General features: G+C 37.5%; 1 protein-coding gene across 3 annotated transcripts in view; it reads left to right on the top strand.

Annotated features, from left to right (window-relative positions):
* Positions 1-23231, top strand: part of LOC133526385 (Ig-like and fibronectin type-III domain-containing protein 1) — a 330345-nt gene that overhangs the window by 166057 nt on the left and 141057 nt on the right. The window lies entirely within an intron of this gene.

The raw sequence follows: 23231 nt of genomic DNA on the forward strand, positions 1-23231 counted from the left end.
CTTTCTTATTTTATTAACTTAAAAAAATAACAATCTTCTAGTGCGTACCAATTCTATATGAACTATGCTTTATGTATGTATATGTAAGTATTCTCATATTATTGTAGATTTAATATTTAAAAACATTTCCTTTAGAGCTATTTACTTTCCTATTTCGTTTTTTGTGCCTGTAAATAGTTAAATTAATGTTATTATTTCTCCACTAGCTAAAGGTTCTCTGGAATAGATCGCTCTTTAGCGATAAGAACGCCTGTTGTGAACTCTCTCTTTATGTGCGTTTCTTTGTAAACGTTATTTTGAGGTTGTGCAACAAAGAGGATTTGTATTCTGTATTGCATTGTATTGTCTTATTGTTTTTGTAAATAGGCTCATTAAAGGACTCGAGAAGTATTTGATGTACATAAGTACAAATAAAATATTTTTTTACAGACTTATTGTTATGGCGCAGGCAATAAAGACATTTTACCCAGAACCCAAAAAAGACAAATATCGTAGTCACCAGGCTAAAATGTCGAAACGTTTTTCTTGTTATACAGTTTGCTTAAAATGTTGGCAATTGAAGTAAACACTTGGTTCAGTATACCGTGAAGTAATAACGTATGGAGCATCCGACTTTCCGCAAACCGTTGGACAAGTTCCAATTTTACATTGTCGGCCATGATATTAAAATGCCATATTTCCTGTGCAACGCTTGCGGAGTCACTTTGATTTCAGTGTTGCATATTGTCGCTTCTTTGTATAACCACTATATTACCACTTCGTTTGGAATGGGGGGGGGGGGGGGGGGGGGGTTACTGCAATGTTCGTTCTGCCGCTAGAGTGCAGCACTGGCACCTTTCCTAAACCATAGTGTGATGATTTCTAACTATACGAAGTTACATTTGAAAATAGCATCTTAATAAAACATTGGTTGATGATTTGTAGTATCGTTTAGGTCAGTTTTAATACCTTGTGTAATAAATATTTGTATACGTAGTATAGTGTAAAATAGTTTTACAGTACATATGGTGCTACTTTGCCGCACTAGTGCGAAAATTAGCACATTACGTTACTCTGTCGAACATTTAAAGGGCCATATGTACTGTAAAACGTTGCACAATACATGTGCGAATAGGTAATTTTTCGCACTTGTATCGTAATGTACTATCAAGACTTAATAAAAACTTGTACTTGAAAAAAAAGACGAGAGACGGGAGAATTTCGGTGAGAGACTTGGAAAAACTCGTTAGAGATTATTATTAATTTAAAATTGTGGTAACAACGAATAATTGCAAGAAAGTGCAATACTTATCCAATAACAATTTAGAATAAAAGTGGTTGAAGCCTTAAACAGAGTTAAGATTTATTAAAATAGAGTAACTTATACATACTGTGCCTTAAACTGTTTTTTTGACAAGTTTTATAGATAATAAAATATGACATAGATGCATCAAGGCGGTTTGTTTACAAAGGGCCTACCGGGGAAAGTGAAAATCGAAATTTCGTTATTTGCCTCTTCATCGCTCGAATGAGCAAGAGTGACAGAGAGGTTACATAACAATATTTCGATTTTCTTGTTTCGCGGTATACCCTCAGATTGTGATGGATTGTGGTAGTGGCGCCCCCTACGCATAGTTTCGCGTAATATTCCCTATTGTGAAAAATTAGAAGTGCAAATGGAACACGCAATAATATTTTGAGCGAGGAAGCGCGCAAATAGTTATTTGTTTTACAATGGGGCAAAGTTGTTGTTTAACCGCTCGTGCTAATATTGATACCCGAGCAAGCGAGAGATTAAGAAATTGAACCACGAGCGCAGCAAGTGGTTCGAGCAGTGGAATCTTGAGCGTTGCGAGGGTTTCACGGCTCAAGGGTTAAACAAACTTTGCCTCCGAGTTAAACACAACATTTTTCACCACACCATCGAGAGGGAAATATAATATAAATATTTTATTTTGTTACTAACTATGAAAAACAAACAAATCAAATCCAAATGAACGTAATAAAAATGTATCATTCAAAATCATCATATAAAAATCATTCTACCTTTAATAAAAAAAATCTACCAGCTAACATAAGGAAACCACTCAAAATTTGCATTTGATAACTTTGCCCCACGTGTGGATAAAATACATTTTGAGCACTTTAATATGCAAGGGTTATTTTAAGTACAAGATCGTTTATCGATCAACGCCAACCAAAAAGTAAAAAATTTATCACATGACAGATATTAATTACAGATATGATTGGCTAGAGTCTAGACTAGCTAGACAATGAAAAACGAATTAAACGAAAATAGAACACTTTAAAATGCATCGCGGCCATCTTGCGAACGCGATGACAGCAAACTTTTAAATTTGGAATTCCATTCCATTCCCATCGTCGGAAATAAGTTATCAAAGAGTGTTCAAACAAAAAGAATGGAAAATCCGTTAACTCGCACTATAGGAATCTCTTAAAAGCTCTCTCATATTTTTTCGTTGCGAATGTCGGAAAAAGGGTTCTCGTGTGGCCTATTTAAACTCGGAGAGGTATTTCAGTTGATATTATTTAAAAACTCTTGAATGTTTTGAAATAATAAAATATGTTTCAGGTAGAAAATACATGTAGTTTTAACAAATAATATTTATTAAATAAAGTCCCAGTGACAATGACTCTCAGGCCGATTCGAATGTGCCCCTGACATCAAACCGATATTTGAATATTTTGAATCACGTTGGAATCATATTAGTTAGCTGTACCTCGCGCGGGCATCTCGCTCGCACTAAGGGCCACCCGACATTAGCGTCTTTTGAGCGTCGGCGTCTTGTCAGCGCTATGGAAAATGGCGTCGCAGCGCAGTGGCGCCAACGTTATGTCGAGCAGCAGCCATAGAGTTGACTAGACGCTGACACTCAGGAGACGCTAGTGTGGGGTAGGGTGTGTGTAACTGATATGATTCCAATATTATTTAAATATCGGTTTATTATTCAAATGTTAGGTGCACGCTCGAATTGGCCTGTCTCACCTAAACGCACAGCTGTATACATATATTATTATATAGATGGTTTAAAGGTTCTAAAAAAAATATACAAGATGTCTATTTATTTAAAAAATAAAGCATGCTTTAATTATTAATATTCAAACAAGTTTGTGCAACACAAGAAAATGACGGATGCCACAAATTACTCCGCCATTTTGCTTTTATCAAATTGGCGCGAAAAATACCTTAGAAAATGGCTGCCGGTAAAAAATGTGATTAAGGTGAGAGAATGGTCATTACAACGACTAGGAGAGGCGTTCCGATTACAAAATGATTTGATATTGAAATAATAATATCGTCAATTTACGTTTTAACTCACGCATTTAGTCACTCGTGTCGTGCGACATGTTTCGGAGAGCCTAGTCTTCATTTTCAAGTACTAAAAGCGGGATTCCACTCGTGTGTGGCATGCGTTACAATCATACATAAAATTCAGTACAAAAATGTTTGTGCTGCACACTGGTGGAATATAGCAATATGTATATGTAAATTCAGCATCAAAAGTAGCGTATTCGTCAAATGTATGTACCATTCTCTAACAGAGATATTTTTATATATAGAACGATTAATTAATCTGAACGATCTGATCAGCGACCGCCAGTATGGTTTTCGCCACGGTCGCTTGACTGATGATCTTCTAATGTATCTCACACATCGCTGGGCTTTGTCCATTGAGAGTCAAGGTGAGGCATTGGCAGTTAGCCTAGATGTAGCTAAGGCGTTCGATCTGGTCTGGCTTCGGGTTCTCCTGGCGCAGTTACCATCTTATGGACTGCCGGAGGGACTATGCAAATGGATCGCTAGCTTTTTGTCCGACAGACGCATACGAGCCGTGTAGTAGACGGAAGCTGCTCCGATAGCATGGACATTAACGCTGGCGTTCCACAAGGTTCTGTCCTATCCCCAACGCTGTTTTTGCTGCACATCAATGACATGTTGTCTATCGACGAATTCATTGCTATGCAGGCGACAATACTGGGGATGCCTATTACACGTCCGTCGTTCCGTGGTGCTGGAAAGTCGTAAAAAGATTGTGTCGGATATTAATAGCACTCTATCTAGAGTTTCGGTGTGGGCCGAGACAACTTAGTCCCATTCGACCCCACCAAGCAACAAGTTTGCGCGTTTACCGCTAAGAAAACCCCATTTACGGTGGTCCCACAGTTCCAAGGCTCAGTATATTCCATGTCATGTATTGGGATCCTCGGTGTCGACATTTCCAGTGACGTCCTATTTCGTAGCCACCTAGAAAGAAAGGATGCACTGGTATATACAAAAAATAAAAAAAAAGCGGCCAAGTGCGAGTCGGACTCGCGCATGAAGGGTTCCGTACCATTTAAGACGTATTAAAAAAAAATCTACTTGCTAGATCTTGTTCAACATTTTACCACTTTGGACACACATTTTACCACTTTGGAACTGTCTCTCGCGCAAACTATTCAGTTTAGAAAAAAATGATGTTAGGAACCTAAATATCATTTTTGAAGACCTATCCATAGATACCCCACACGTATGGGTTTGATGAAAAAATTTTTTTTTTAATTTATTGACGTATTAAAAAAAAACTATTCACTAGATCTCGTTCAAACCAATTTTCGGTGGAAGTTTGCATGGTAATGTATATCATATATTTTTTTTAGATTTTTCATTCTGTTATTTTAGAAGTTACAGGGGGGGGGACACACATTTTTTCACTTTGGAAGTGTCTCTCGCGCAAACTATTCAGTTTAGAAAAAAATTATATTAGAAACCTAAATATCATTTTTGAAGACCTATCCATAGATACCCCACACGTATGGGTTTGATGAAAAAAAATTTTTTTTTAAATTTTTATGACGTATTAAAAAAAAACTACTTACTAGATCTCGTTCGAACCAATTTTCGGTGGAAGTTTGCATGGCAATGTATATCATATATTTTTTTTAGATTTTTCATTCTGTTATTTTAGAAGTTACAGGGGGGGGGACACACATTTTTTCACTTTGGAAGTGTCTCTCGCGCAAACTATTCAGCTTAGAAAAAAATGATATTAGAAACCTAAATATCATTTTTGAAGACCTATCCATAGATACCCCACACGTATGGGTTTGATGAAAAAATTTTTTTTTTTAAATTTTTATGACGTATTAAAAAAAAACTACTTACTAGATCTCGTTCGAACCAATTTTCGGTGGAAGTTTGCATGGCAATGTATATCATATATTTTTTTTAGATTTTTCATTCTGTTATTTTAGAAGTTACGGGGGGGGGGACACTTTTTACCACTTTGGAAGTGTCTCTCGCGCAAACTTTTCAGTTTAGAAAAAAATGATATTAGAAACCTCAATATCATTTTTAAAGACCTATCCATAGATATCCCACACGTATGAGTTTGATGAAAAAAGATTTTTTGAGTTTCAGTTCTAAGTATGGGGAACCCCCAAAATTTATTGTTTTTTTTCTATTTTTGTGTGAACATCATAATGCGGTTCATAGAATACATCTACTTACCAAGTTTGAACAGTATAGCTTTTATAGTTTCGGAAAAAAGTGGCTGTGACAGAATCGGACAGACAGACGGACATGACGAATCTATAAGGGTTCCGTTTTTTGCCATTTGGCTACGGAACCCTAAAAACGATTGCAGATACTCAAAAGGCGAACTGGTGAGATATTTTTTTTTATTTCAAATAGTTTTTTTATTTATTACGAAGTACACACTTTTAGTGCGTTCCATCATACGCTATTATTGATCCTATGCTGACTGTTTATCATATCAATATCAAATGACTACCAGATTTTTATAACCCGAATGCCGCCCGAAGTTCTAATTCGGAGTGCACCTGACAGGACCCTCATCATGTGGCTTACCAAACTAGAAATAAAGTTACAGATTGTGGATACATTTCAAACAAGTTTCAGGCTTGCGGCGGACATGATTTCGTAAGCGTTGTCGTTGAAAATTTGATGATGAGTCCTATTTTTCCTGAGCGGCATCGCGTGTCAACTCTTAATACAATCTGACAAGTTGTACAATTTTAGAAATTACTTGAGTAAATATTTCTTTTCGTGTTTTTATGTACTGCGTCGGTGGCTAACAAGCATGGTATGGCCGGCTCACGATAAGCCTCCGTAGCCTATGGACGCCTGCAACTCCAGAGGTATTACATACGCGATTTCGACCCTAACACTCCACACAGTCCGCACCCTCGTCGAGCTCTAGTAACCTTACTCACCGAGAGGAACACAGTAGGGTCTAGTTTTATTTGGCTGCGGATTTTTGTAACGTGGTGGTACTTCCCCAGTTGGGCTCTGCTTTAGTTCTGGAATGACATCCGCTGTGCTGTGCGCTACCACACATAGCGAGATGACATTCACAGTGCCCATACCTCTCTTTTGGACGTAGTTTAAGGACATATCGGGTCCAAACCGTACTATTTTAAGTAGTCACACTACTATGTAAATATATTATATAAAAATAAGTTTATAAATGTTCGTTCGTTGTTCAAAAATCGTAGAATTAAAAATGTTCTTATATGAGGCGTTAAGTATGCAAACGTTTTTGAGACTGAGCCTTAAGTTAAAAACAATACCAGAAAATTATTGATTTCTAAAGCAAAATATTTTATTATATCCTACAGGCGTAGTATGAATGGCTTTATCCACGTGATATAATAACCGTCACCTTTCAACACCGCGGGATAGAAAGTGACGGAAACCGTTTTGTCACGCTGTCACGTAGGCAAGAACGACCATAATTCCGTTCGCGTAGCCAATACGCCAATCGTTAACGCTCCGTAGCGAACGAAACGCAACTGTCACTGTCGCACTAATAAGGAAGAGTGATAGAGAGAGATGGACTACGCTACGGAGCTTTAATGATTGGCATGTTGGCTACGCCAGCCCGCGTAGCCAACATGTAAATCGCTTACGCTCCGTAGCGTCACTGTCGCACTAATATGAAAGAGTTATAGAGAGACACAAAGCGTTTCATTGTCGTAGCGATAGCGGTTGTCACCTTGGCTAGGAGTTTTTTCTAAACGCACTATTCACGATGTGACTGAGTTATGTAATTAAAAATACTCTTTACACTCCAAATAGTAATCAAAATCAGTTGCGAATTCTGTTGGTTTATTCATGCCTACGGTGTTTGCGATTAAAACTGTAGCGAACTAATGTACTGTATTCACATCAATTCCCTTCATGTAACCAATAGCTAACTCCATTCAATTGAAATAATCAATTTGAAATTGGTGTGTGATCTGAAAGCCTATTCATACTTACATTTTGGCGTGTGATATATAAATTACGCCATTTTGTTCTCATTCGTCCGTCCGTCTCGCTCGTGCCAATACAATACGAGCGAAATGCACGAACTAAATGGCATAATTTATATATCAAAGTGTAAATTCGAAATGGCCTCCTGGTTTAACGGATATCTGGATGAACGTACATAATTTGGATTCCATTGTCTGGAGTAATTAGTAAATACGAGTAGAACGATTCAACATGATTGGAGGACGCCGAGAATTTCCAGCGTTAAATGATTTATTCTACGCGTTGATAGGATAGGATTCTCTGTTACGAGAATAATGCGTGAAATATATTCGCGAATTAGGAAGGCGTAAAAGAGTTTTCACATTGCCCGATCTGATATCAGTAGTCGGATGGAAGTAAAATATAAGACATGCAATACAATACAATGATATACTATGCTATGCTACGCTATGCTACACTACATTACACTACACTACACTGAAGGAAAACATCGTGAGGAAACCGGACTAGCGGACTAATCCCAATAAAGGCCTAGTTTTGCCTTTAGGTTGGAAGGTCGGACGGCAGTCGTTTTCGTAAAAATCAAGGGCGTAGCCAGGTACAGGCAGGGGGGGGGGGGCAGCTGCCCTCCCTCCGACCCCTGGAGCTCAAATTTTACATACAATGTATGCCCCTCTGCGGCGTCTCCCCCCCGAGGCCTTCGGCGATATCAACTTGTTCACTGTCTATTTGTTCACCCCTAGTTCACTGGCTGGCTACGTCCTTGCTAAAAACAATAAAATATCCCCATACTTGGGATTACGTGGTAAGCGGATCCCAGGCTCTCATGAGCCGTGGTAAAAAGCCGGGACAACTCGAGGAAGATGATGTGAACAAAAACGTAGGAAATCGTAGGTACATTCTCCTATACTCGTAATAATATTATATCGGAAATATTTCTTCTTTATTAACAGTGTTATGTTACCCCGAAATAATAAAAGATAACCAAAAATTCCACAAACTGGTTATTTTTGTCCTCGCCCTTCCTTTTGTCTTTATAACACAATATGTGTCCCGCCCACGCTAAAATACCTATTCTGCAATAAATATATAACACTGGAGTCTTATTTTTCTTAAAGATAATTAATCTTGTTCCCAAATTCAGAATTGTAAATTCCAATAAATTGAAAGACAGGTTGTCGATTGTAGAATATAAAAATACAACTATTAACGGATAAAATATCATGTGAAATTCGTTGGAAATATTTACGAACTCCCTGAGTACTTAGTTAGCTAGTGATTCTGGGCATTTTCCGCAAATCGACAAGCATTGTGCCCATTTTGCCTGAAACGTAACTTATAATAACATTCAAAATATTAATGTTAAACAAACGTTTGACGTAACTGGTGACCGAAGAACTGGCGATGGCGGCTTCATCACACAACGTATTTATCAGCATTTGCATTGCACAAAAGGAGTACCTTTTCATGTGGATTAAAGTTAAATAAGAAAATTAACCTTCATAGCCCTTAACTTTTGGGTATGTCTACGGAAAGACGTGAACACAGTTTTGTGTTTGACCCAGATACAACGGCGGTAACAAAGATGTCACCACAGTAAGGCCCTCACCACATGGAGCGAAAGCGTTAGCGTCGCGTAAGCGTATCGTAAAAACGTTACAAGTACGAGACGCGTAGTTCTGGTCACCAAGCGTCGCGTACGCGTAATCGTTTTATAAATGAAATCTCATTAGTTGAAATCATGGCGTCACTGTCGTCAGATGTCTTCAGCGGATGTATCGACGATCTTACTTTCTCGTCAGATGAAGAAGATTTTTATTGTTTTATTAGGTATATCAGTAGCTTTGTTTTTTACGGCTGTATAATGCTTCGCCTGTCGTAATTACTACAGAAATCTCATACGCTACGCTACGACGACGCTTCGTGCAGACTTGTTTGAAGTTTTTCGTGCTCGTAGCGCTCTCGTTCTACGCGCGTATTTATATTTCAAAGAGCTCCCGTCGCTCGTATTTAAATGTACGAACTTCGGCTTCGTATAAGCCAGTTTATTACAATAATATAAGTAAATAACAACGTGCTTTTAGTGGTTCAAATTAAGTTATTTATTTATTGGTTAAAGGGTTATAGAAGTAACATTCTGCATTTAAGTAACATTTTCGTTCTACGCGCGTATTACGATAAGCTTACGAGTCTCTTACGCTTACGCTCCGTGTGTTGAGCAGCTTAATACAGCTATTAAGGTGCTAAGAGACGCGTAAGCTTATCGTAATACGCGCGTAGAACGAGAATGTTACTTAAATGCAGAATGTTACTTCTATAACCCTTTAACCAATAAATAAATAATTTAATTTGAACCACTAAAAGCACGTTGTTATTTACTTATATTATTGTAATAAACTGGCTTATACGAAGCCAAAGTTCGTACATTTAAATACGAGCGACGGGAGCTCTTTGAAATGCAAAATCTACCACTCGCCGGGATATTGAAATGTAAATAGTACAACTTACTTTGTGTTTATTGTTAACATGTTGTTTACTTTACTTTAAACATTTTTTATTTATTTAATATATAGTATACTACATACTTAAGGCAATTAAATTAACGACAGCATAGGTATATTACACTAGGCAGTCTAAAGAAAGCCTCAGATAACATGTTTGTCGACTTCTAATTCGCCTCGGCTAACAATTACGTGTCATTAAGAAATTTCTTAATTTGTGACCGCGGGGTAAAACGTCCCACTTTGTCGCTTGCCATAAGGACGCCTTGTCAGGTTATTCGTATAACGATACAAGCAAATCTCGTCCTTATGGCACGCAACAAAGTAGCACGTTAATTGTCAGCCGAGGCGAAAGCGAAGTCGAAAAACATGTGATTTGTAGCTTTTATATTTACTTCCTAGTGTAATATAAGACGAGGTGTGTGCATTATTTTTCTGCTCGACGGAGCCTTTGTTTAGAGCAGCGGGAATAAAGTCGACGAATTCCGACTGGATTACAAAAAAATACTTTTTGAAACGATATTTTGAGCGCCTGATAATAGATTAATCGCAATAAGTTTTATTGTAGGTGTTGTGATGTGTATTGAAAAACCCTGCATCGTAATTTGGAGTCCATACGAATAATAAACATTCACTTTCAATAGTGAATACATATAAATATAAACACCAAAGTCTCAGGGGGCTACCGCGAATACCTCAACGCTAGTTTACTTTCAATCTATTCCACACAAAGGTTAACAGAAAACACCCTAAATCCAACCGTCTATCTTAATCTCTATGGCTCTTGCATTCGAGTAACAAGGATGCAGATATTTTCGATGTTCGCGGTAGCATTCGTGGATGCCATACTAATGCTACCATAACACTTTGCTTGTAAAATGGGTGTGCAATTTTCCGCCGACCCACGCAATACAATGCTGTAAATTGTAAAAAGGGCTCGTGGCCAATTGTCGGGGCATTCGGCAATCAATTCTTTCCACGCAAACGGGTAACATCTCTCGCTATGGTGTTTTTAGTTTAGAGTCCGATCGCGAGATTGCCGACTTTGTTATGTTTTTAAACCCCGACGCAAAAAGAGGGTGTTATGTCTGACCGCTATGTGTTTGTGTGTCTGTCTATGACACTATAGCTCTTAAACAGGTATATTTGCGTAATAATAGTATCATGGTAGTCTCGACTTGAGTCTATTTCCATATTTACAATCCTGCACCAAACTCTTTCTGTTTAGCCCAATGGTTAACTGGTAGAGAATGCCTCAAGGCGTTAAGTCCGACATTTGTACTCTTTTTTGTAAATATGTACAATAAAGTTACACAATACACACATACATATACATAATTAGTAGTATTTAACTATTTATATATTTTTAATATTATTTGACTTCACGTTTAATTTTTTTCTTATTATTTGTTATTATTTTTTCCTGCACCAACACACACAAATGTCTCTGTTTGACCCAATGGTTGACTGGTAGAGAATGCCTTTTGGCATTAAGTTCGCCATTTGTAAATTTTTCTTTATGTTTGCAATAAAGTTTAAATAAATAAATAAAATAAAATACACAAATTAGTAAAAATAAAAATTCGTTGGAAGCAGCTAAATATAACAATGCTGCTCTGTGATTTATGTAGATAACTTCTGCTTAAACATATATATATAAAAGAAACAGAGAGTAATTTTGTTTTATTCAGATAAATTAGTTTGACATCTTATCCTCGGATTATAAGGCTAAGGGCTTCTTGAAAGCACAGAAACAATCAAAATAACACACACACTTATTTGTTCCAAAATCTTACGACTTGAGAAATCTTGCGGTAGGCGCTCGGATTACAAGGCTGCCCTGGGGATGTAGCCACGAAAGGGTTCAGCAGCGGCGATTTATTTCTATTACGGTAGTGACCAGTTCATGCTGATGGTACACAGGGCGGAAGTGTCCAAAACTACAGGCAGAAACAATACTAGCGGGTGAAGCAACGTCTGTCACAGTCTAACTGTCCGTCATATAGATCTTTTTTTGTGAAGTAATTAGAGAATGGTTGGTACATTTGATGCACAGTCGGATATGTTGACTGTATAACCATACCATACCATATACCATAACACCATAACACCATAGTGATTTAGGTACTTAAGCCAAAGAAGGGCCCCATCTTTCTTTTTTTTCTTGTTCAATATCGCCAGATGACAACCAAAACTCACTACAAGTAATTACTGCTATAAGTTCAGAGCCGTAGTGAACCGTAGTATTAAGTACCAAAACAAGGTTGTTATTTTTTTGTAATTATTCAGTTCTGGTTGTCATCTAACGACATTTTATGGTACTAGCGAACATTAGATGCAAAATTTGAACCCATTCACAATTATAAAAAAAATGAAATTTTGAAAGTAGACAAGTCCTTCTTTGATGCAGGTAACTTATTAACACTACTGCATTGTTGCCGGTCTAACAGCTGCCTTAACTGCTACATAAACTGCTCATTTTATTACTATAAAGTAATTTCTTTTACTACTCATAACGAAGTTAAACACAAAAAGTCATCATTCATAATCTTTCCTTCAAATTGTAAACCACAAAGTAGGAACCAAGATTTCCTTGAAATTAGCTTCTCAGCGTCCGAAATATCTTCAAGTCCAAGATCGTTAACTCAAACTCCTTAACTCAAAAACTAGTCAACAATGCCGCACTGTGTTGAGGTTCCAATTAAAGTTGGTCTATAAGCTAGAACCATTCTCAAAATGTTCGTTTCGGCGTTTCAAACGCTTTACATTGCTTTGCCAAACAAAATAAGTAACTTTTAATTAAACTATAAAATTATTAAAACAATAATAGGTAATTCAGCATCGAAACTAGACTCTTGAGTTTCATAATAAGCAAGCTTCTTTAAAATGGTAAGACCTTTCACAGCAGTCATGCAATACAATACATTATGATTTTTTATTAATTCTATTTTTAAATGAGCGGCTTCTTAGCAAATTACGGCATAGACAAATAAGTAAACTTAGAGTGTTCACTCCATACATAGATAAAAACTCATGCATGCATGCGATTTTAGTAACTTTGCGGACGACGTTACATCCTTATCAGCCAGCCAATCAAATACCGCAATGTTTCGAAATGTTTTTTATAGGACATTATTACACAAATTGACTAAGTCCCACAGTAAGCTCAATAAGGCTCGTGTTGAGGGTACTTAGAAAACGATATATACAATATATAAATATTTTTAATTACTTAAATACATAGAAAACACCCATGAGTCAGAAACAAATATCCATGCTCAATTGCTCATCACACGAATAAATGCTCTTACCAGGATTTGAACCCGGGACCATCAGCTTCGTAGGCAGGGTTACTACCCACTAGGCCAAACCGGTCGTCTAACTTAACTAACCTTATTTACATGTACAGAAATATAAACAAAAACAACTAAGCAGATTATGAATAAGGGGAGGCATATTTTTTAACTTATTAGATCTCATTTAGACAGTATTTGACCATGTAGTTATTAAAGGGCTTTAGAAGATGGATCAAAACCAGTTGAGACGCTCCAATTTCCTCAGAATTCCTCATTATTTAGGAATTCGGGTCAAGATCGTTAACTGATGGAGCGTATCCTGCATTCCGCAAGTTTGCATCTTTGATTAACGTTAGATGTAAGGATATACCACAATTTATACGAGAAATTTGCTTGAATAGACCCTAGAAATTGTTGGCTGTATTTTGCCATCGTTTATAGTGTTTGTGCAACAGGTTCTTCAAATTCAAGGGCAGAATCTACAAAACGATACACAGCCGAGTTTTGTAAATACAGAGCCAAACATTGAAACACCTAAAATGATGAATAAAATCAAAGTAAATAGGTGCGTATACAATAAAACGTAGGTAAATAATATAGGCAAACGCTGGCTCGTCCCACGCGCCGCTTTTCTCATAGGCAGAGAAAAATAATAAAATACATATAATTTGATTTGGAGGTGTAAGAGTAAAAAAATAAAAAATGAAAGCTCTTTGCAGTTTTAGGCGTCCACATGCTACAGTTACCACCGTTCTCAAGCGATCTTTTTCCTTGATCAAAACAAAAAAAAAAAAAACAAAAAGAGAAGTGCCGTCGTTCCCAGTGTGCCCCGGTAACGTTCACATGTGAGGATATTGGATTCCGGGTCAAGATCTGGATTGGATTTTTCCCGGATTAAATTTCAGACACTTGGTCCTTCGAACCGGATTAGAGCGCACATTGATTGTAATTCATGGAGAAATACAATTTGAGCTCTTAATAAAATTAGTTGTATGGTTTTAACACCAGTTGTTAGTTCAATAACAGATAGCGGTAGGCAACCCACATTAACATTCACATCACCATTGAGGAAATTTTTCGTTTTTATATTTCTCGATAAAAATATTGCGGTCCGTCAACTTTTACACTGCCAAATATTAATGTTATTGACGTTAATATCCCTACTATCAGATTATATACATATTATTTTCGTACACTCTATTTCATGACGTATATGTTTGGAAGAGAATTGGATTTGGTGCCCAACAGTGACCGCATACGCGCTGAAAAATTTCATGGCTTGATATAAATTTTTTTTTTAATTATTGTATTTTTACGGTTTGAATATGCACCTGGCTAGTAACCTTTTTGCAAAATGCTATATTTAATACAGGAGCGAAATAAAAGCTTTTGAAATGTGGTGCTGGAGACGAATGGAAAGCATTAGTTGGAGAGACAAGACAAGACGAAGGAAGAGGTGTTACGGAGAGTGTGTGAAAGAAGAGCTATTCTGAACGCTATTGGTAACAGACGCGGAAAAATTATTGGACATTTAATACGACACGATCACTTCTTTAAAACTATCCTGGAGGGGCGGATAGAACGCAAGTGAGGTAAAGGAAGTTACTTAGACCAAGCAAAAGAAAAAGTAGGGGTCGTGTCGTATCAAAAAGTCAAAGAGCTGGCGCAAAATACGGAAAGCTGGAAGATGCTCCACCGACAAGAGAATAAAGGGCCGGACGGTATCGGCCTGTCAGTTAGAACAAAATGTTGACAGTTCCGAACAACTAATAGGCCGATATCGTCCGGCGGACTGTTAATCAGCGGGCCCTTAACTCTCAAGTTCATGATAATGATAATACTCATAGACACGAATATTTTTCTCTTGGATGTAAATGAAAACTTGATCTTTGTTAAGAAAATAAATAACCAATGACCAGCACAGTCCTTTGTTCCGAGTAATACCGCAAACAGCAAAGTCACGGTATCCAAGTTTTCCAATTCACATGTTGCGCCCCTAGCGACTGCTGTGTCGGCAGAAACGACGGATTTTAGTACAAAGTTTATGGCGCTTACGCTCTTTAGTTTCGAGATTGTATCGTCTTAGTTACGCTCCGCTGCGATGCCAACGTTTGCCGAGCACTTGTCTCATATGGACCAGAGGTGATTTGATTATATTGTCACACACGCTGTTCTATTGTAACAATCAGAGCCTCTAAGTGCAAGTTCGAAAAACTCGCGCAGCTAGAATATTTTGATGTCAACTTTACGACGTTGGTCTGTCAAAGGGCCACGAAGAATGTCAAGCTTAATTATAAACAAAATGCGAAAGTTGATTTGGCGTTAGTGGATTGTCTCGGACACAGTAGGACTAATTGGTCGGGTCTTTACACTTTATAACAAGTCGCGCCTTTCAACAACAATAGTCGCGCCTGAACTAACATGTTCACTCTTTTGACTCACTCTTCACTCTTCTTCTGTCAGATCGGTTTACACACAGTAACATGTAACTGCTAAATCTATACAAAATAAAATATATATAGGCGTTTGGAAGTGTAGTGATGAGTATTATAATTACCATCCTCCTACGGCACCTTAATATATATTAAAGTGGCGACGAGGATGCAATGGCAGTCGTTTTCGGAATAACCAAATTTTATAATTTTCTTCATGAAAAGACATGAGATTAGTATTGATAGGAATTGTCTCTTTTGGGGTCATAGGATTATAATACCCCAGTCAGATGTGTTAAATGAACTCCATAAGAGCAATTTTGGTAGTAGCAGGATGATTGACATGGCCAAATCCTATTTTTGGTGGCCTAAACTTAACGAAGATATTATTAGTCTTACCCAAAATTGTGTCAATTGTTTATCTTACCGAAATACTCCACCAAAAACAAACTTAAAACCTTGGCCTTGGCCTTGGTCATTGGATAAAAATGCGTCTATACAATACAAATCCTCTTTATATCACAATCTCAAAATAATATTTACAGAAAGACATACATAACACAAGACATGAAGCCAAAGGTTACAACAGGCGGCATTCTCGCTAAAGAAAGAAGAAGCTCGCTTTCTACTAGACACCCATTGGGTAGTCGAGAAATGATAATATTAATTTAACTATTTAAAGCTGCAAAAAACTACTGTTACGAAAATAAATGATTTACGCAATCACATATTATTTCTGAATTCAATAATTCCAATAATACTTGACATCATTCCGATTTTGGTCACATCTTTGATATTTGACAGGCAATCTTACATTGTGGATGTCGAAAGTAGATGTAAGGAATACAATCTCCATAGGCAGAACTGCTGCAAAAGTGCCCAGCTGTCAGCTATAAATAATAGTTCCAAATCTCTCCAGAGTAGCGCTAGAGTAGCTAAGAACCAAGGCGTTATTAACGGAGTGCGTTGTTTATGATTTGTTTTTTTTTTTCAAGTATTCTAGGTATTGTAGCGTCACCTGTTTAAGTTTTTTTACGGACAGGTTTTGGTACATGGAGATTCTACCTTCCATAATTGTGGATCTGTGATCTCGGTAAGCGTTGACAACCTTGCATGCTCTCAGGCGGTAAACTTGGTTCGTACATTGTATAGCTTTGTACACTGTTCATGTTCGTACATCCGGATATTTCGAGTTGAAAACAAACCGACAGGACTCTAGGTGATACTGTACCTCTAGTGTAAATTTATTCGAGGGCGTAACGTGACGTCGTTTGCGTTAAGTGTCATTTTGTATGGAATTTGAGTTTCCAAAACGTTCCGCTTGGCGCGCTGTTTCTAAATCCCATACTAAATGAGTCACGTTACGAAAATAAACTTAGAGGGTCTGAGGGCCTACCGCGAACCACGTTCGACGTGTTACTTCTCTATCGCACTTGTAAATTCGTACGTAAGTGTGACAGGGAGGCAACACGTCGAACGTGGTTCGCGGTAAGCCCTCTGAATTCAATTCACCAATCTGCGGAAAAGGGCTGGGTAGAATGATTCCTATAGTAAATGACTTTTTATTCTTATTTCTTCAAACGCAGGGCAATCGCGTCGAAGTGTAAAATATCATTAGATTTGTTTAATATATGATACATTCACCTAGGCTATTGATACCCTTACCATGAATAGGTATACAATACTATTAGTAATGTTATTTTTCACCATATCAGCTGGTAAAGACTGATTGATTGGAGATTGATTGTTCAAAAACTGACGAGAAAGTCGCATTTTATCCACATGTGGAGCAAAGTATGACGCAAATTTTGATTGTTTCCGTATTAGCTGCTTAGCTGGCAGGATTGACTTTTACATGATGATTTTGAATGATAAATATTTAATGACGTTCATTTGGATTTGATTTTGTTTGATATCTTACAGCTAATATTTTCTTCGGGTTGGTGTAGTGAAACATTTTGTGTTTCACTCAGGACCAAAATTTGTTTAAACCTCCTTGAAACTCTAGCAACGCTCAAGATTCAATTTTTAGAACCACTCGCTACTCTCGTGGTTTATTTTGGAATCTTTCGCTAGCTCGGGTATCAATATTAGCACGAGTGGTTAAACAACTTTGCCCCCTTTTAAGCAAATAACAATTAATGGAATATTTCCAGGACCTCAAGCCAAAGCTCTAACGCGGGTCCTTGACTTTGCCTTTTCCCCGAATCTAAAGCAAGTAAGCAATATAAAAGAGAATTTAATAACAAAACTGATTTTGACACTTTAGTTATATAACTTATATACAAGGTGCTCGTGAGCATTGCGAGAGATTTCAACGGTGGATTCCTGATGGCAACAGAAGCAAAAAATGTTATGACTTTTTGTGAAATTCGACAAAAAAAATTTGTTTTTTTTCCTCTTTTTTTGAACACTCCTGTCCATAAAACTTAATTTTTATTCATAAACACATAACCTAAAATTAACTAAAAAGTTTTTTTTTATTTGGGGGTAGCCTTTCGAATACATTTTTTTAATTTTTCGATGTCAATCATTAGGTACTTATGTCCAGACTAAACCTCAAAGTGGCAATACCGCAGTCAAAAATGTGTTTTGTACCGACTTATGGCGAGAGAATGATTTCGAAAAACATTTAATTATCTCTGAAACTAGGCCTAATCCAGAAAATTTTATATGACTTTTTAGTTTCTTAATATTACCAGGAATGCTTAGTTAAAGCGTCTCGCAATGCTCACGGGCACCTTGTATGTAACATTCATAATTTATTTGAAATAAAGAGTTTATAATTAAAAAATAATAATTTACAGGCAATCTATCTAACCTATTTTTTCCTAAGTCCTATGAAAGCTCCGCGCGCCTTATAACTGGATTGGTCTGTCTTGTCGGAAGCAATGGTGCAGAAAAGAGGATTGCAAATTTAAGGGGATTGGGGTTATTTTAATATAAATTTGTTGTGTACGGAAATGCTGCATTTATGCGTTGCTGCTTTGCTTTTAAGGTGTAGGCTAAGGTTATTTCTAACATTGTGATAAATAAAGTAAAATAAATAAATGTCATATGCCATTCTTACACAGATTGAGTCGCCATTGCTAGAGCTGCTTTCCGTGAGCATTCGTTTAATAAGGCGGACACACTGCCTTAAAAAAATCCGTATATTCACTTTTTTCTTTAATTTGGTCGGTCCATCTTAGGTCCGTTAATCAGGACAAATCAAAACTTAACGGTTACACAGATTGACTAAGCCCCACAGTAAGCTCAAGAAGACTTATGTTGTGGGTACTTAGACAACTTGTTTATAATATTCAAATACTTAAATACATAGAAAACACCCGTGACTCAGAAACAAATATCTGTGTTCATTACAAAAATACATACCCTTTCCGGCATTCGAACCCAGGACCATCGGCTTCATAAGCAGGATCACTACTCTCTAGGCCAGACCGGTCGTTAAATTATAAATTACTCATTTTCTAAGTATTTAACTAGATTTCGTTATAAAACTCAACATGTTACAGCAAGTTAAACAACAAAGAAGAAGATTAGCGTTCAACAAATCCATTCTTACAATTGATTACTTATCCCCCTCGAGGAACATTAGGCGGTCGATTGCGCCCCTCTTTCCCCTTTGCGTAGTGTTGGTTCGTATTCGAGTCTTTTGAGTCTTCTGCTTTTAGATTCGACCCAGTTTTTCAGTCGTTTTGAACTTGTTTGAAGCCTGAGTTTTTTTTGTATGGATACACAACAAGACCTGAGTCCTTTTCAGATAACTCTCAATATATAAACGGAAATAGATTTCATACACTAAACAATAACGGCCCGATTGGAAGAATGATTAAGACACGTTTAAGATCTTGGAAAGATCTTTAAAAGATCGATAACTAAACGACATGTCAAATTTGACGTTTATTTCGATTCCGCTGTGATCCCAATAAGATCTATCTACTTCTTTCTCCAGCCTTATCCCATGTTCAGTTGGGGTCGGCTCTCCTAATCGCTTTTCGCCAGCTTGTTCTATTCTGGGTCGTCATTGGATCTAATTCTAGAGCTTCGAGGTCACTATTTACTACCGATAGCCATGTGAGACGGGGCCTTCCGGAACCTCTTGGACCGGTGTCGATAGCTAGCACTTTACGGGCCATATGGTCTTCGGGCCTTCTCATAACGTGTCCGTACCAGCGTAGTCTCGTTTCGGCTAGCTTATCAGATATCGGTGTTACTTTCAGGCTTCCACGTATATACCTATTTGCCACTTTATCCATGAGGGTTACACCTGCTGACCAGCGTAGCATCCTCATTTCGGCTACATGTAGTTGTTGCGCCTGGTCTTTTCTGAGTGGCCAGCATTCGGCACCATAAATCATTGCTGGTCGTACAGCGGTCTTATAAACTTTACCCTTGACGCGGACGGGCATTCTGTTGTCGCATAGCACACCGGTTAGACTTCTCCACGTTTGCCACCCCGCATTAATACGGTGCGTGATGTCTGTGTCGATATTGCCGTTAGTAGAGAGTACACTGCCTAGGTATTTAAAACTGCTAACACGTTAGAGCTCCACTTCTTGGAGGTATATTTTGTGTTGGGTGTTACTGCCGGAGAAATTAAGAGCCAATAAGATCTATCTACGATATTTCTAACGTCAAAGTGACATTGGTTGCCCGAAACGAGCTGTCAATTATACGACATACAAACGATATTTAAATGAGAACTTATCGTTATCGTATCTCATTCTTCGCCGTAAGTGACTGAGCCCTCCAGTGGCGGAGGCACCGGCGCCTTCAGCTATCGCGGATAATGCCCTTGTAGCCGCCGTGCAGGTCAGGGCCTCGACGACTTAAATAAAACTTCGATTTATAATGAAGTGAAGTATAATCTTCCCAAAGGTACTGGTTTACAAGGGTTCTTGCCAAAACGGTTCAATGTAGAAAATAGGTGTTGATAGTATGGAGGATGATGAAAGAGTGATTTGCCATATTTTACTTGATCAGTACAAAAGGTTTACATTTAAATGCTTCCAATTGGCCGCGATACAGAATATGTGGAGCGCTCCTATTGGTGCTTTTAAAAAGCCTCCGAATAATAGCCGAGCCCGACGGCTGCGTTTAGCTACTGCATTGATTTTTATATAATATTAAGTTGCAGTCGCAACAGCCCTAAACCCGTCCCAATTTCTCGAGTATATGCTGTCTTAGTCTTTGACAAATCAAAAATTTACTTCTACCTAGCGTTATCCGACCTTTGCCAGGGTGCGCTTTCCTACTTGCTTTCCTCGACTTTGCGTGATCCTGGGCGTCCTTTCGTGTGAGCCCGTTTACGTTTATCTGCTTTCACGACATCGAGCCATGGTTTTTTTCGTCTGCCGTGGGGTCGGTGGCCGTCAAGGGCTAGGACAAACCAAATTTTTTTAATGTTAATTTTCTTCCCAGGATACTCCGCTCCATTGCCCAGCAGTGGGACACACAAATAGGCTAATAAAAAAAATTTAAAAATGCCTTCCTTTAATAAACATTATAGGACATTATTACATAGATTGACTAAGTCCCACGGCAAGCTCAATAATAGGTTTGTGTTGAGGGTACTTAGACAACGATATATATAATACATACATATTTATAAATAATTAAACACATATAAAACATCCATGACTCAGGAACAAATAACTATACTCATTAAACGAATAAATGCCTCTACCAGGATTTGTACCCGGGATCATCGGCTTCATAGACAGTGTCACTACCCCCTAGGCCAGACAGGTCGTCAATTTAATGTTATTTAGTTAAAACTATAAAAATGTTGACGTCTTTAATCTGACGCTCGAGTTATTTTGAGTTGCGCTTAAAAAATGCTCCATAAAGGACTCGACTCGGAACTTAAACTGAGTCTCGTAAAAACAAGTAGAATTCTTTCAATTTAAACTTGAAAATCTTGAGTTTCAACCAACACTACCTTTGCGGGGTGATTCGACACGGTAAACTTTTCTGTCATCGGGGATCTTACAGAACTCTTATGAGGGGGATAAAGGTGAATGACATTTTGAGGTTTGGCGGTTCGTAACGGTTTCTAAAATTGCCATTTACCTTTATATGTACTTTATATGAAAAAGATAACTAGCCGAACTCAATAAGTAATTTAAACAAATAAGTCATAAGTCAATTATTCATAAAGCCGATTTACACGTCATAGTATAGAACACATTTAAATATGTCTTTAAAAATATACAAATTAATATGAAAATTACATTATTATTCATATTATTAAAATATAAATAGTCTTCTTCCTCGCGTTGTCCCGGCATTTTGCCACGGCTCATGGGAGCCTGGGGTCCGCTTGACAACTAATCCCAAGATTTGGCGTAGGCACTAGTTTTTACGAAAGCGACTGCCATCTGACCTTCCAACCCAGAGGGTAAACTAGGCCTTGTTAGGATTAGTCCGGTTTCCTCACGATGTTTTCCTTCACCGAAAAGCGAGTGGTAAATATCAAATGATATTTCGTACATAAGTTCTGAAAACTCATTGGTACGAGCCGGGGTTTGAACCCTCCTTATTCCTCCAAATTAATTAAAATATAAATAGTACTTTACATTATTTTCGTGGAAACTTAATAAGTGCCTACTGGAAGGAACTCCTCGAATCTTACAGGCAGACATATACATGATGATGTATATGATGTTTTTTGTATTTTTCACTAACAAATCAAGCATTGAACCATGAAGCGGAACTGCTGATGATGATCAGTACGGAACTCTTCAACTACGCGTAGTTCATGTTCGACGATTGTTTTCCATCGTTATGTTTGTTAAGCAACTTAGGTTTTTAAGACACGTGTCTTACTACTACCACGTGGTAGTAGTAATGCCTTATTAACATTAACATGTTCTTTTTAGATTAACAGGTTTGACGACCAGTTTGGCCTAGTGGGTAGTGACCCTGCCTACGAAGCTGATGGTCCCGGGTTCAAATCCTGGTAAGGGCATTTATTCGTGTGTTGAGCATGGATATTTGTTCCTGAGTCATGGATGTTTTCTATGTATTTAAGTATTTATAAATATTTATATATTATATATATCATTGTCTAAGTACCCTCAACACAAGCCTTATTGAGCTTACCGTGGGACTTAGTCAATTTGTGTAATAATGTCCTATAATATTTATTTATTTATTATTATTATTTACAGGTTATCTTGAGGTCAATTCGATTTGTTATTTATTATAGCTCGTGAAATACCTACTTTTGTGATAAGCAATGTGTGACACTGCTACTAAAATTTTCTTCTAGAATTGCATAATATGTCGAACCCATCCGCCATTATGAGTATATCAGTAGGTAATATGACTTCGCATACTTTTTCCTCAAGAGCGCAGTTTCGTATTATATTCAACCTAACGAGCTTAACGACTGCTGCCATTTGTCGGGGTTTACCGTCATTACGTCTGCAAATTTGCGTCTTATATCGATGACATAGAATTCAAAATTGAATTGCCAATGTCACGTATACTCTACTTCTATTCATATATTATAAATAATAAGCAATAGCAAAAAAGCGGTGTTTTTCCGAAGCCGATTTTAGAAATACGTGATATTAAAACTTTACCTAAAAATCAAATAGTCTCTTTCAAGCAAATACAGGTGAAGAGGTTGAAAGACGGATCGAAAACGCTTGCAAGATAAAGATATTTTATTATTCAAGTAGGCATATTACAATGCACTTATGAAGATCAAATAAAGCTACACCGGCTCTAGCCC

Source organism: Cydia pomonella, chromosome 16, assembly GCF_033807575.1.
Source record: "Cydia pomonella isolate Wapato2018A chromosome 16, ilCydPomo1, whole genome shotgun sequence".
NCBI lineage: Eukaryota > Metazoa > Arthropoda > Insecta > Lepidoptera > Tortricidae > Cydia > Cydia pomonella.